Source organism: Ambystoma mexicanum, chromosome 6p, assembly GCF_040938575.1.
Source record: "Ambystoma mexicanum isolate Mex_15411 chromosome 6p, UKY_AmexF1_1, whole genome shotgun sequence".
NCBI classification, from domain to species: Eukaryota; Metazoa; Chordata; class Amphibia; order Caudata; family Ambystomatidae; genus Ambystoma; species Ambystoma mexicanum.
The window spans coordinates 724,318,526-724,328,895 of NC_090935.1; the positions used below are offsets into that span (position 1 = coordinate 724,318,526).

At 54.0% G+C, this 10,370-nt stretch overlaps 1 long non-coding RNA gene across 1 annotated transcript; it reads right to left on the reverse strand.

The window, feature by feature from the left end:
• Positions 1–2,299: 2,299 nt before the first annotated feature.
• LOC138511737 (uncharacterized) lies at positions 2,300–9,678 on the reverse strand. The gene is made up of 3 exons (XR_011280665.1): positions 9,426–9,678; positions 7,702–7,761; positions 2,300–5,228 (listed from the first exon to the last, which is right to left on the reverse strand). It is a non-coding gene; the product is annotated as an uncharacterized lncRNA (long non-coding RNA).
• Between the last annotated feature and the right edge of the window lie 692 nt (positions 9,679–10,370).

A 10,370-nucleotide genomic window follows, 5' to 3' on the forward strand; every position in this document is an offset into this window, starting at 1 on the left:
CATTTCTGGGACAGCCAACAAAGGCTGGAGACAGCTGCCAAGCGGGCCATCGGGCTGCTCTGGAGTCTGCACCCAGAGCAGATGAAGAAACAGCTAGGGGTCAGCACATGTATCAATGGGAGAAGACTCAGGGGAATGGACCTATGAGAGAGATACTAGGGTTGGAAAGAGGGCAGTTCTGGTGAGCATGAAAGGGCAGCCGGGAGAGAATAGGTACAGATGGAGGTGCAAAGGTGCCATTGGGAGTTTCTTCGCAGACGGTGCAGTGCATGCAAAGGTCACAGGACACACTGTATCGCAAGGAGATCAATAGGGCAGGCGACATACAAATAGGCTTAATAGTAGTGTGAAAGTGAACACAAGGCCGATGCTTAAATCGCTGTGGCTAGCATCGGGTGTATGTTTTATGAATGTCTTCCGCGCACTACGCTCGTGCTCACATCAAGCACTCTTGGTTTCGTAGAAAGGGGTGGGTGATTTTATAAAGAATAGCGACCGTTCTCAAACAGTGAACCTCCAGTGGGGGGCCGGGGCGGGGGGCGTCGGGTGGGCTTTGACTTCGGATGTAGTTACAAAAGGACTGCACGGCGTTGTCCATCTCTGAAACAAGGACAATACCAGTTTAACTGAATAAGCGAAGGTGGCTTCGAAAATGAACTCGCACTTGCAAACAAAGGGGTGTTGTGGGGAGTGGAATCTGCACTGGACATCCATAGACAATTCAACACACAAAGATGCCCGGGGCTGCAAAAGCATTTCCTGACCCTGGACATCTGCGTGCTGCACAATAATAGCAAACTACCGCAAACTGCGCACCGCTGCAACGAACTCCTGAAAATCAGACACTTGCATGTTACTAGCAATATGCTTTCGGGTTGCAAGTAACGAGGGGCAACATCCACAGTGCAGTTGCTGCGCCCACTATGCCGACACGCTGTAGACATTACATGTATGCTGATACAGCAGTGAGCTCGTGCTTGGAATGATTATTCCCAGCCAATAACTTTTATTTTTGAGAGAGGCTTTTAATTGATCAGGTGCAAACCGTGCACTCGTGAAGAAGTGTACGTTGTCCCTGCATTGCCTGCGATCCATTGGTTTAAGCAGGTTGATAGAAATGAGATAAGTGTTTTGGACAGGTTTAATTCATGTGAGAGAAAAATCACACTTGAACGTTAAACAAAGCCTTTTAAGCCATCAGTGCCATTGGTTCTGGTATGTAGAGTGTGTGGGGGTGCTCGCAGGGTCCACGGATGGGCTGCCCAAACCCATCGCCCGTCTGGCGCGACCCCGCATCAATCAGGGCCTAAGCATCACAGCTGACACGTCTGTCTAGACGTGGACCGGAGCGTGGGGCCGGCAGCGGAATCAGCGCCTGACTGATTGGCCCTGGGGACGGCCAGCTTGCACCCCTGCCGCTGGGGGTTCTTTGTGCGTTCTTGGATGTGTGCTTACGTGTGTGTGTGTGAGTTGCAGTGGCGAAGCCCCGGCACTTGCCCTGCCGGGAAGGGGCCGGCAGTCGCCGCCTGAAGTCGCGGTGCCTCGGCTGCCTCCCTGCCTGCCTCCACCGCCCCTGCACGGTGCGGCCTCGCAATGATATTAGTTCTAGTGTGGGAAAATATTAGAATTGCGATCTGGGAAGTTATTTGCAGACTCGGGGCGTTTCATTCTCTGCTCTACGCTGACATTTAGTACAAACCCGGCGCGGGGAACAAAGCCTCCATTCACCCGGCTGGACCCAGATTTCAATCGACTTAAGGGGGGGGCACAATGAGGCTCGGCCTATTCACTGCTTATCCAGATTGTGTTCTCAAATTTTCCCAAGTATAATGCCCGGGTATTGTATGGCCGCGGGGACAAGGAGCGGAACAAGAGACGCCCGTTTTGTCTGATGGTGTGAGAAAGTCTTTGCTCCCAGAGGTCGGTGTTACATTCGGCGGCCTTTCTACCATTGGCCTTGCCCCGCAATCTGCCGCTCGGGTTTCACAAAGGGCGGCCTGGGTCCCCACTAGTTAACAGGCAGCCCCACTGCAGGCTGGTTTACAAAGCTGGGCCCCGCGGGGCAGCCCCCCGCCCGCCCAGCCCTTGAAACTGAGCGATATGAGGCAGCGTGCGGGCGGGAAGCATTTGCTTGAATAGCGCCTTGAGTAAGAGAACACCCTGCCGTGGAGAAAGACCACATGCGCACCGTTACACCTCTGTCATGCCCAGTGCACCCACATGGCAACCGCAGAACCACACATAAACGCAGATATAATAAAGGCTGGCGGGCATAAATAAAACTGCATACATGCACAGATGAGATAAGAGGTATTTTATTTTTGCTGTTAGTCATTTTACATCAATACAGGCGACTGGGAGTGTATGCTGTGCATTAGGGCACTGGCTGCAGGAGGGCACGCCGGGAGGAGTGGCATTCTAAGGCGAGCACCGCATTCAGAGCAGGCCCACGCCTCGTAACGCTAATTGCAGGAGACAATCGCGCCCCTGGACGGGCAATAGAAGACAGGCGCAGCCAGTTGACAACCAAAGGACGTGTTTTATTGCAAACTAGTGGGCCGTGTGTACAGTGCCTGCCCATTGATCGGTGGCTCTGGTGAAACGTTGGCACGAGCGGGGACACCAGTGCGGAAGGCTAGGGCCATAAAAGCAGCCGGGAGTGGCATGGGGAGAGCACGCACTGCAGGCCCCGCCGAGCAGGTCGTGGGAGCCCGCTGCCCACGGCATTGTGCAAGGGGCACAGGCCAGAGGCGGCCTGGGCTGTAAATACCTGTCGGTTTGACGCTTGTTTTCTCAGCTAAATGGCCCGTTCAAGGGGGGAAACAGGGGGACGCGTGTGTATGGGTGTGTGTGTGTAAGATAACCATCATTTAAGGTAAAATCCGGGGGGGTGAAAGGGGTGACCGGGTGACCCCCATAGCAGGTGCACTAGCATAATGCCAACCCTGTGTTGCATGGTGAAAGGCCCTGGTCCAAATACATTGTTTTCTATTTGTTAAATGAAAAATGGCCAAGGCAGTCTGGCACTGCAACTTTTGCCAACCCCTGGGCTGGTGGCAGAGCAGGAGGGCAGCTGCCCAGCTTCGCCGCGTGACAGGCCGAGGCCAGCATCTTTATCGTGTGCCTCTCTGGGTAGTTTAGGTATGGTGTCGCCACATCGGTACCTGGGGTAACAAACCAGTGCGAAACCATGGAGCAGAGCGAAGGTCAGGTGCGGCCAACACGATCAGATCCGCCCCATGCGCCTCAGTGCTCCCCCCCCCCCCTGCAAGGGGCGTGACCTGCCGCTCACGGAATGAACTTCACTTCACAGGCAGGGCCAGGCTGCAGATGGCCCGGGGTGGGAGATGCCTCCAGTTTCTTAAGCGATGGAGATGAGTGCGGCCTGTTCGCCCCGCGGCCCCCCTCCTTGCCCTCCCCCCAGCAGGGCGGCTGTCACAGGCGGGGCCGGGCACGGCGCTGCCACTTGCCCCCGAGCGTGGGAATGGCAGCGTCCAGCCGTTCACATCTCCTGCACTCCGTTTAACGGAATCAATTAGGGGGGCCCCTCCCCCCCGCCCCTTTCTCTGTCAGCTCCCTATACGTCCTAATTATTTCAGTTTGGGATGCCAGGGCTGTTTCCTGGCGAGATCTGATCACCCTTAAACTGAAAACCAGAAGAGCGGGTTGGGGGGAGGGCCTCATGCACGTGGGCTGCTCTGGCCTAAATGTCACTTTCATGTCTAACGCTAGACACAGAATAAGGCGCGGGACATTTTTTTAACAATTTGACAAGTGGGGGGGGGGGCGATCTCATCTCCATCAGGACTTTCTGCTTCAGTGCCTGGCTCAAGGAAACCCTCTCGGAACAGGGAAGCGTCTGTCCTTGCCATTTGAATAGAAGAATACACAAGCGGCCTCCACTTTGTGTGTGAGCGTGTGTGCGTGTGTGCGTGTCTGCCCGTCTGTGTGTCTGGGAGCCAGACCTGCCACCAGAAGTGTTCGCACCCTGCCTTCGTCTTTCTTTAAAGGGTAACGCTTGTAAAACATGTCAGTTCCTCATAAACAGACTGGAAGCCAATATAACCGTGTAATTGTTCTAAGCAAAGTGAGCAGCTTTTTCTGACATTGTGTTGTCTTGACCTATACAAGAAGGATATTTCCAAGCATTCTGGCACTTGGGGGAAAAAAAACAACACATGGACGTGTCACTGCTAATGAAAATACCCGTTGGTTTAACCTATACACAAAGCATATAGTCTAGCCTTCTAGTTCTGTGAATAAACAACGATCAAATAAAAAAAGAAATATATATATATATATATATATATATGTCTGTCACGGCAAATTAAACTAGGCAGATGGACAAACTTCCCTCTCTATGTTGGATAACTTTAGATGTTTGTTAGCAACATAGCCACCCCCCAAACAGTAAGCGGTTACCGCAGCACACCCCCAGTTCTGTAAAGTGGGTCTTTCACAGCATAACCCCATGCACATGGCAGAACAGAACAACTTTCCCCAGAAAACAGCAAAAGTTGCATACGTTACCACGAGGCTCCATTTGAATGTGAGGTCAGGTGACACCTGAACACCTGCTGAGCATGAGTCTTTCAGTATCCCAGGCTGCCCTCCTGCCTGTCGGCGCGCAGTCTCTGAGTGTCCGGGTGCAGCCTCGGCCTGGACGCTCCCTCGCGATGAACTCGAAGGAGTTGCTACTTTCGGTTATCTAGCTTTATGACGCTCAGTACACTCATACAGCTAGATAACCAAAGATAGCAGCTCGCTTCACACACACGCCTGTCCACAGGCGCCCAGGGCAGTGCCACCATGCCTCCTTCCACGGCCCCAGGCAGTATCCAAGAAATGCCCCTCGAAAGCGGGCGCCGGGCACATCCAGGCAAAGCGTTGGCCTTCGAAGTTCGCCTTTAACTTTCCCAGTTGGGCTATTTCCAGTAGAGGAGACCCCCGGAGCCGTGCACGGGCCGGGAGGTGCATAGACAGCCAGGCGGGGAGGTGCATCCGGCCCTCCGCAGGCCCCAGTGTGCATTGCCAAGTGTTCCAGGCTCGGGCAGGGCAGAGCAGCGCCCCCCCCGTCCCGCAGGCCGGTGTCCGTGCGGGGGTCCGCTGGTGCCAGGCTTCTGGGCGGCAAATGGTGGCTGCGGCGTCCGAGGGGTGCAGGCGGCGGAGCTGCCGCGGCTGCCGGTGCTGGAAGACGCCCTCCCTGTAGCGGGGAAGCCGCCGCCGATCTGAAAGAAGGAGAGAGACAGAGGCCATCACTGCGGGGCCGGAGCCTGGAGAAGCCCTGCGGGGGGGGGGGGGCGGAGGGTCAGAGGTCGCGGGTGCACAAGGCGGCGATGACGTCATAGGGAGCTCAAGTGCACGGCCAGTGAGGCGCGAGCTGGAGCCTGGGAGCGCGCGACCCCCTGCCCGCCTCGGGCAGCAGCAGTAGCAGCAGCACCACCCCGCCACGGTGCCCCCCCACCTCCACCAGAGCCCCGGAGCCGGGAGCTCGCCGCCTCCCAGGACAGGCACCACAGCGCCATGGATACATGCAGCCTCCCTGCAGCTCGCCTCTCTCTCTCATACACACGCACGCACCGGCTCTGCCTCAATGCAGGCCCTTCATCCTGGCACCGCCGGGGAGGGCACGGGCGAGGCGGGGGGCTGGGTCTGCTCTCACCCGTGGTCGACAAGGGGGTATCTATTCTCTGCCCGTGTGTGTGCCTGCACATCTCGGGAAGCATGCATGTACACACAGTACTGCAATGTGTCTGGAGCCACATCGCACGCAGGCTGCTGGCTGCACCTCAACCCCACAAAGGCCCGCGTCCATCACGCGCTCCCACCAGAGAACGCACCCTCTCACACACTGGGCCCCAGTGCTGACATGGTAAGGGGGATATGTATGCAACACGAACGCGCATAACTGTGGCGCATTTCCAAATACACAGCATCGCCCTCGAAAGATTAGTGTGTCCCATTCTGAAGAGGCACGGAAGAACTGGAAAGGCCTGTCCACCCCCCACCCCCAGAATTATGCTGTGTGTGTGTGTATATATATATATATATATATATATATATATATATATATATATATATATATATATATATATATATATGGTCGCGGGCATTTAGGTGGGTAACAATCCAAAGATGCGCGAGCAATGCATGTTTGAATTATAGATGCATTTAACATGAAAATGGATTCTGACTGCAGTAATGCACAGGTGGTCCTGTCTGTGATAATATCCAATACTAGGCAGCACATTGCAATTTAATAGCGTGCATACGACATTCGCGCCTTCCAGATTTTGACAGCAAAATACCTGTGCATGCATTGCACTAGAGAACCCCGGGCTGTGGTCAAGGGTGGTGTGGAGGAGGGGCCGCGAACGACTGGCTGCTGTGAAAGGCAACGGCGTGTCATGGGTCACGCCCCCTCGTAGTCTGTGCATATTGCAGTCATTAAAAGTCGAACACTACCAGCAGCGCCAGGAAGCTCTAGCACAGCCCTGCCAACATGGCGGCCCTGCACGCCTGCAAAGGCCGGCGTCCCCCAGAAACAGCACACGTTAGCAGTGTGTCGAGTGACAACGCGGCCTGCTCCACGACAAGGCACGTGCACTCGAAAGCTTTAGAGGACGGAGCAGATGTAAAGCCTGCCTTCCAGGCATAAGGGGGGGGGGGGGGGGGGGCTGATCTGTGCACTAGGGGAACGGCCTGTCCATGTCAAACCGAAGACACATCACACCCCAAAAACTGTCTATGGCTTTCGCGCCTAGAAACAGGTGTGCACAGGCGCGTTATAGATGTCATGTCATACCACTGCATATGACAACACGCTCCGCGACGCCTGTGCGCGTGGGGCGCATGCACCCCTGCGAGCAATTAGGGCGCGTGCTAATCAGTTTCTAATAACTCACTCGTGTGCTTATCTGGGCCGGAGGCCTCACGTGCAACCACACAACACTGCCAGCAACATACACACACTGAAGCGCGGACAGACAAGCCTTTGGGGTGCAGAACAGCAATGGGAGGGCCACGCAGAAGAGAAGAACGCAGAGGTGGGCGAAGGAGGGGAGAAGATAGGGGATGAACAACATGAACGGGAAACATGGCGACCAGCTCAAATAAAGAGAGTACAATTGAAAGGAGAAAAGGGGCCACAGCTAGAAGAAGAAGGAGAAGTGGAACGCGAGCGGGAATAGTGTGAACGGTGGGGATGGGGTGCAGGAACTAAGAGGCGAGAAGGAGCAGAAGACAAAGAAAGAAGTAGATAGGGGAAGAGACGCACACGAGAAAGAAGAATAAGCGAGGTTTAGCTGAAGACAGGCAGAATAAGAAGGAAAAAAGAAGAAAATAAGACGGGTGGGATTAGGCAGCCGGGAGGGGAAACCAGGAGGCAGGAAATAGGGCAGCAAATGATGTCCACAAGAGAAAGGGGGGGGGAGAAGAAAAGACGCGGAGACTATAGAGGAGAACAAGAAAGAAACAAAAGAAGAACATAAGGAAAAGGTGAGAAAAGTGAATGACGCAAAAGAGGAGCCTGGAGACGGGATGCAGCACGAGAAGAGACAAGAAACGGAGAAATAGAAAAGATGGTGAAGGAGAAGGGGGCAGCGATTAAGCCAGAGAAGAAGCGCAGGAAAGGAAAGCGGCTCGGGCGTAGCGTTCTACACATAGCATGATGAGGGAGACGGGGGGTGGGGGGGCAATTACCGCCGTTTGCTGCTGCTTCCCCTCCGGATGTGGCTGGTGCGGTAACAGCGCGGCAGGAACCTGGAAGAGAGCAAAGACAGACAAGCAGGGCTTGGTTATGAGATGTGGCCGCTCCACGCGTCTTCCTAGCTTCACATGGGTGGGGGCCCCGGCACATTCAGGGGGGGGGGGCAAGCAAGCAGGTACACCCAACAGCCCACAGTTCGCCACTCCAGATCTCTACGCGGGAGGTGCACGGTGCCCGCTTCGGGCCCTTTCGCTGCGTTGCTGTCTAGCGTGTGTACCCACAGTGCATGTAACCAGTGTGTGATATGCGCGGAACGTGTGGCTGCAACACGTGAAGATGACTGACACTTATAGAACAAGGGTACAATGTGCGAGCAGCACGGTTTCTATGGACGAGAAGTCCCCTGTATACCTACAATCGGAGGCAAATAAATACCGGCAAAATGCAATGCGGCGTTTGCCACTCCGGGGGATATTCGCGCCGAGAAATGCCACCTCATACAAAGCCCGAGCGTTGCACCACTTTGCCCGGGCCCGTTTCTGATGCCAGAGAAGAGGGGTGCATCTTGAGATGTGTCCTGCGGGGTGGACCCACCACCGAGCGCAGGCACTGCCCGCGGATTTCTAATACAGTGGCGCGGGGCCTATCCTCGCCAGTCAAAGAAGACTAATCTACGCCCCACGCCTACTACTGGAACCCCGAAGGTACCCCAATAGGACGCCATTCATCTCCACACCTACCCACGAACTAGCGGCCTTTCGAAAGACGTAGGACCCCGCGCACCGGATCTAGCCCGTCTCCTGAGCAGACTTGCGTGCATGTGTGCACATCACACGGTGCCACAGCCATGCCTTATGGGAGGCATGTGTCCTGAGAAGTCAAAGGTCCATGCCTGCGAAGCAAATATCAGCCACGCGGCGAGATTAGAATACAGTCCCTCCAGGAAACGAGCCCCGTGCTTTATTTTCCTGGTCAGCATTTTAGGAAGCCAGGTTTGCTATTCTGGAGTTCAGTTTTCAGTTCTAGTGCAAAAAAAAAAAAATGCCACTTCCTCTTTAAGAGGTCCATGTAGCCAAATTACACACATTACACGCGCTCCTGTACAAAAACAATGTTTACAATAAATCGTACTGTGCCCATGGAACACTCGATTAAAGCGATTTAACGCTGCAAGGCTGCACGCTGATTGGTTGAAACGCACGGGTTTTTGGGGCTCATTTGCGACTGCAGGTGTTTTTTTTTTCTTCCAGAGTCGTGTTTGGGTCACGCATGCAGACAGTAACTGGCCCCACAACAACTCATGCGGCTGATTACTGTTCCGGGTGTGAAATGCTAAAAGTAAAGCAAAGTGCAACCCTTCGATAAGTTGCAGATGGAGTCGGCAGCTTTGTACTACGCAGAATCTAGAGGCGCTGTGCGCCAGACTCTCGGAAACTGCAGGGGCGGCTATTCGAAGACCCAGGGGACTGGCTCAAATCGAGTACAACTTAGTGCGCTGACAGTTAGAGGGAAACTCTCGATTGCTGCCTAATGCTGATTTAAAATGTTTCTTCTTCCTACAATAGTGATATCTGCAAGTCTATGGCACGGGCAAATTAACAGATGGCTCAACGTGTCCAACTCTGAACCCAAGCAGTTTTCAAAAGTGTGTATCCGTGCCTTTAACCAAAAAGCATACCCGGTTAAAGAAGGTCTGTTTCCCTGGAAGTGTACTCACCTGCTCTTTCAAATGTGTCCCCAAAAACGAGTGTCCAGACTCCGCAAGACCATCCACGGGCCAGAAAGTGGCGATGAGCGGAAAAGGCCAGCAGCGCCTCATCTCAACCAGCAGTCCGGCCAGCTCTTTTTAAAAATGCCGCCTAATTCCAACGCATTGCTCCAGCGACCCTCAAACAGGAAGAAAAGGCCTCTCTGTCCACGAGAAGAAAAAACTTTTCGCAGCCCTTCAGACATTTCCTTGAAGAGTCCGGGAGTGGGGAGGCTGCTGTATTGTATGTGATGGTCTGCAAGTTTTTTTGGGGGGGGGGTGGGGGCGGAGGTGGTGGGGGAGGTTGGCCAAGGTCTAGTCCAGCCCCCTCAGCCGAGAAAGAGGAGGACGTGCTCTGAAACTCAACCGGGCTGCCCCCATTCTTTTGTTGCTCCGAACTGAAGCCCCATTGTTCGCCCATTGCCACGGTCCTCGGCGGTTCCCACCGTGCGCTCCGCCGCGCCACAGATAATGAATTTGCACGAAACCCTCGCGTGGTCTCATCCTGACAGACGGAACAAATTAGAAATGTCTCGCCTAGGGAAGGGTGATGGCTACATGCTCCTATTGTAGGCAGGAGCGGTCAGACAGCATTTGTCTACCAACGTACTGCGCTCTCTCCAAGGGGAGTTTGCAGTGTTTCCTCTCCTCCTTTCGAGGAATTCCTTTCACCACTGTGGTGTTTGGGTCAACATACTGAAGATTTTGTTTAGAGTTTTTTTTTTTTTTTTAGAAAGTGGCCAGTCATTCTTACAAAATGTTTTAACGAACTGACAACCGTGTAATTTTTTTACATTATTTTTTTAAAAAAATACACATTTCAACTTTTGTTATGGAATGGTGGTGCTGCGTCATTAATTTCGACACACGTACAGTTTGATATTTTGCGTGCGTGCGTGGAGTTGTTCAGAAGAG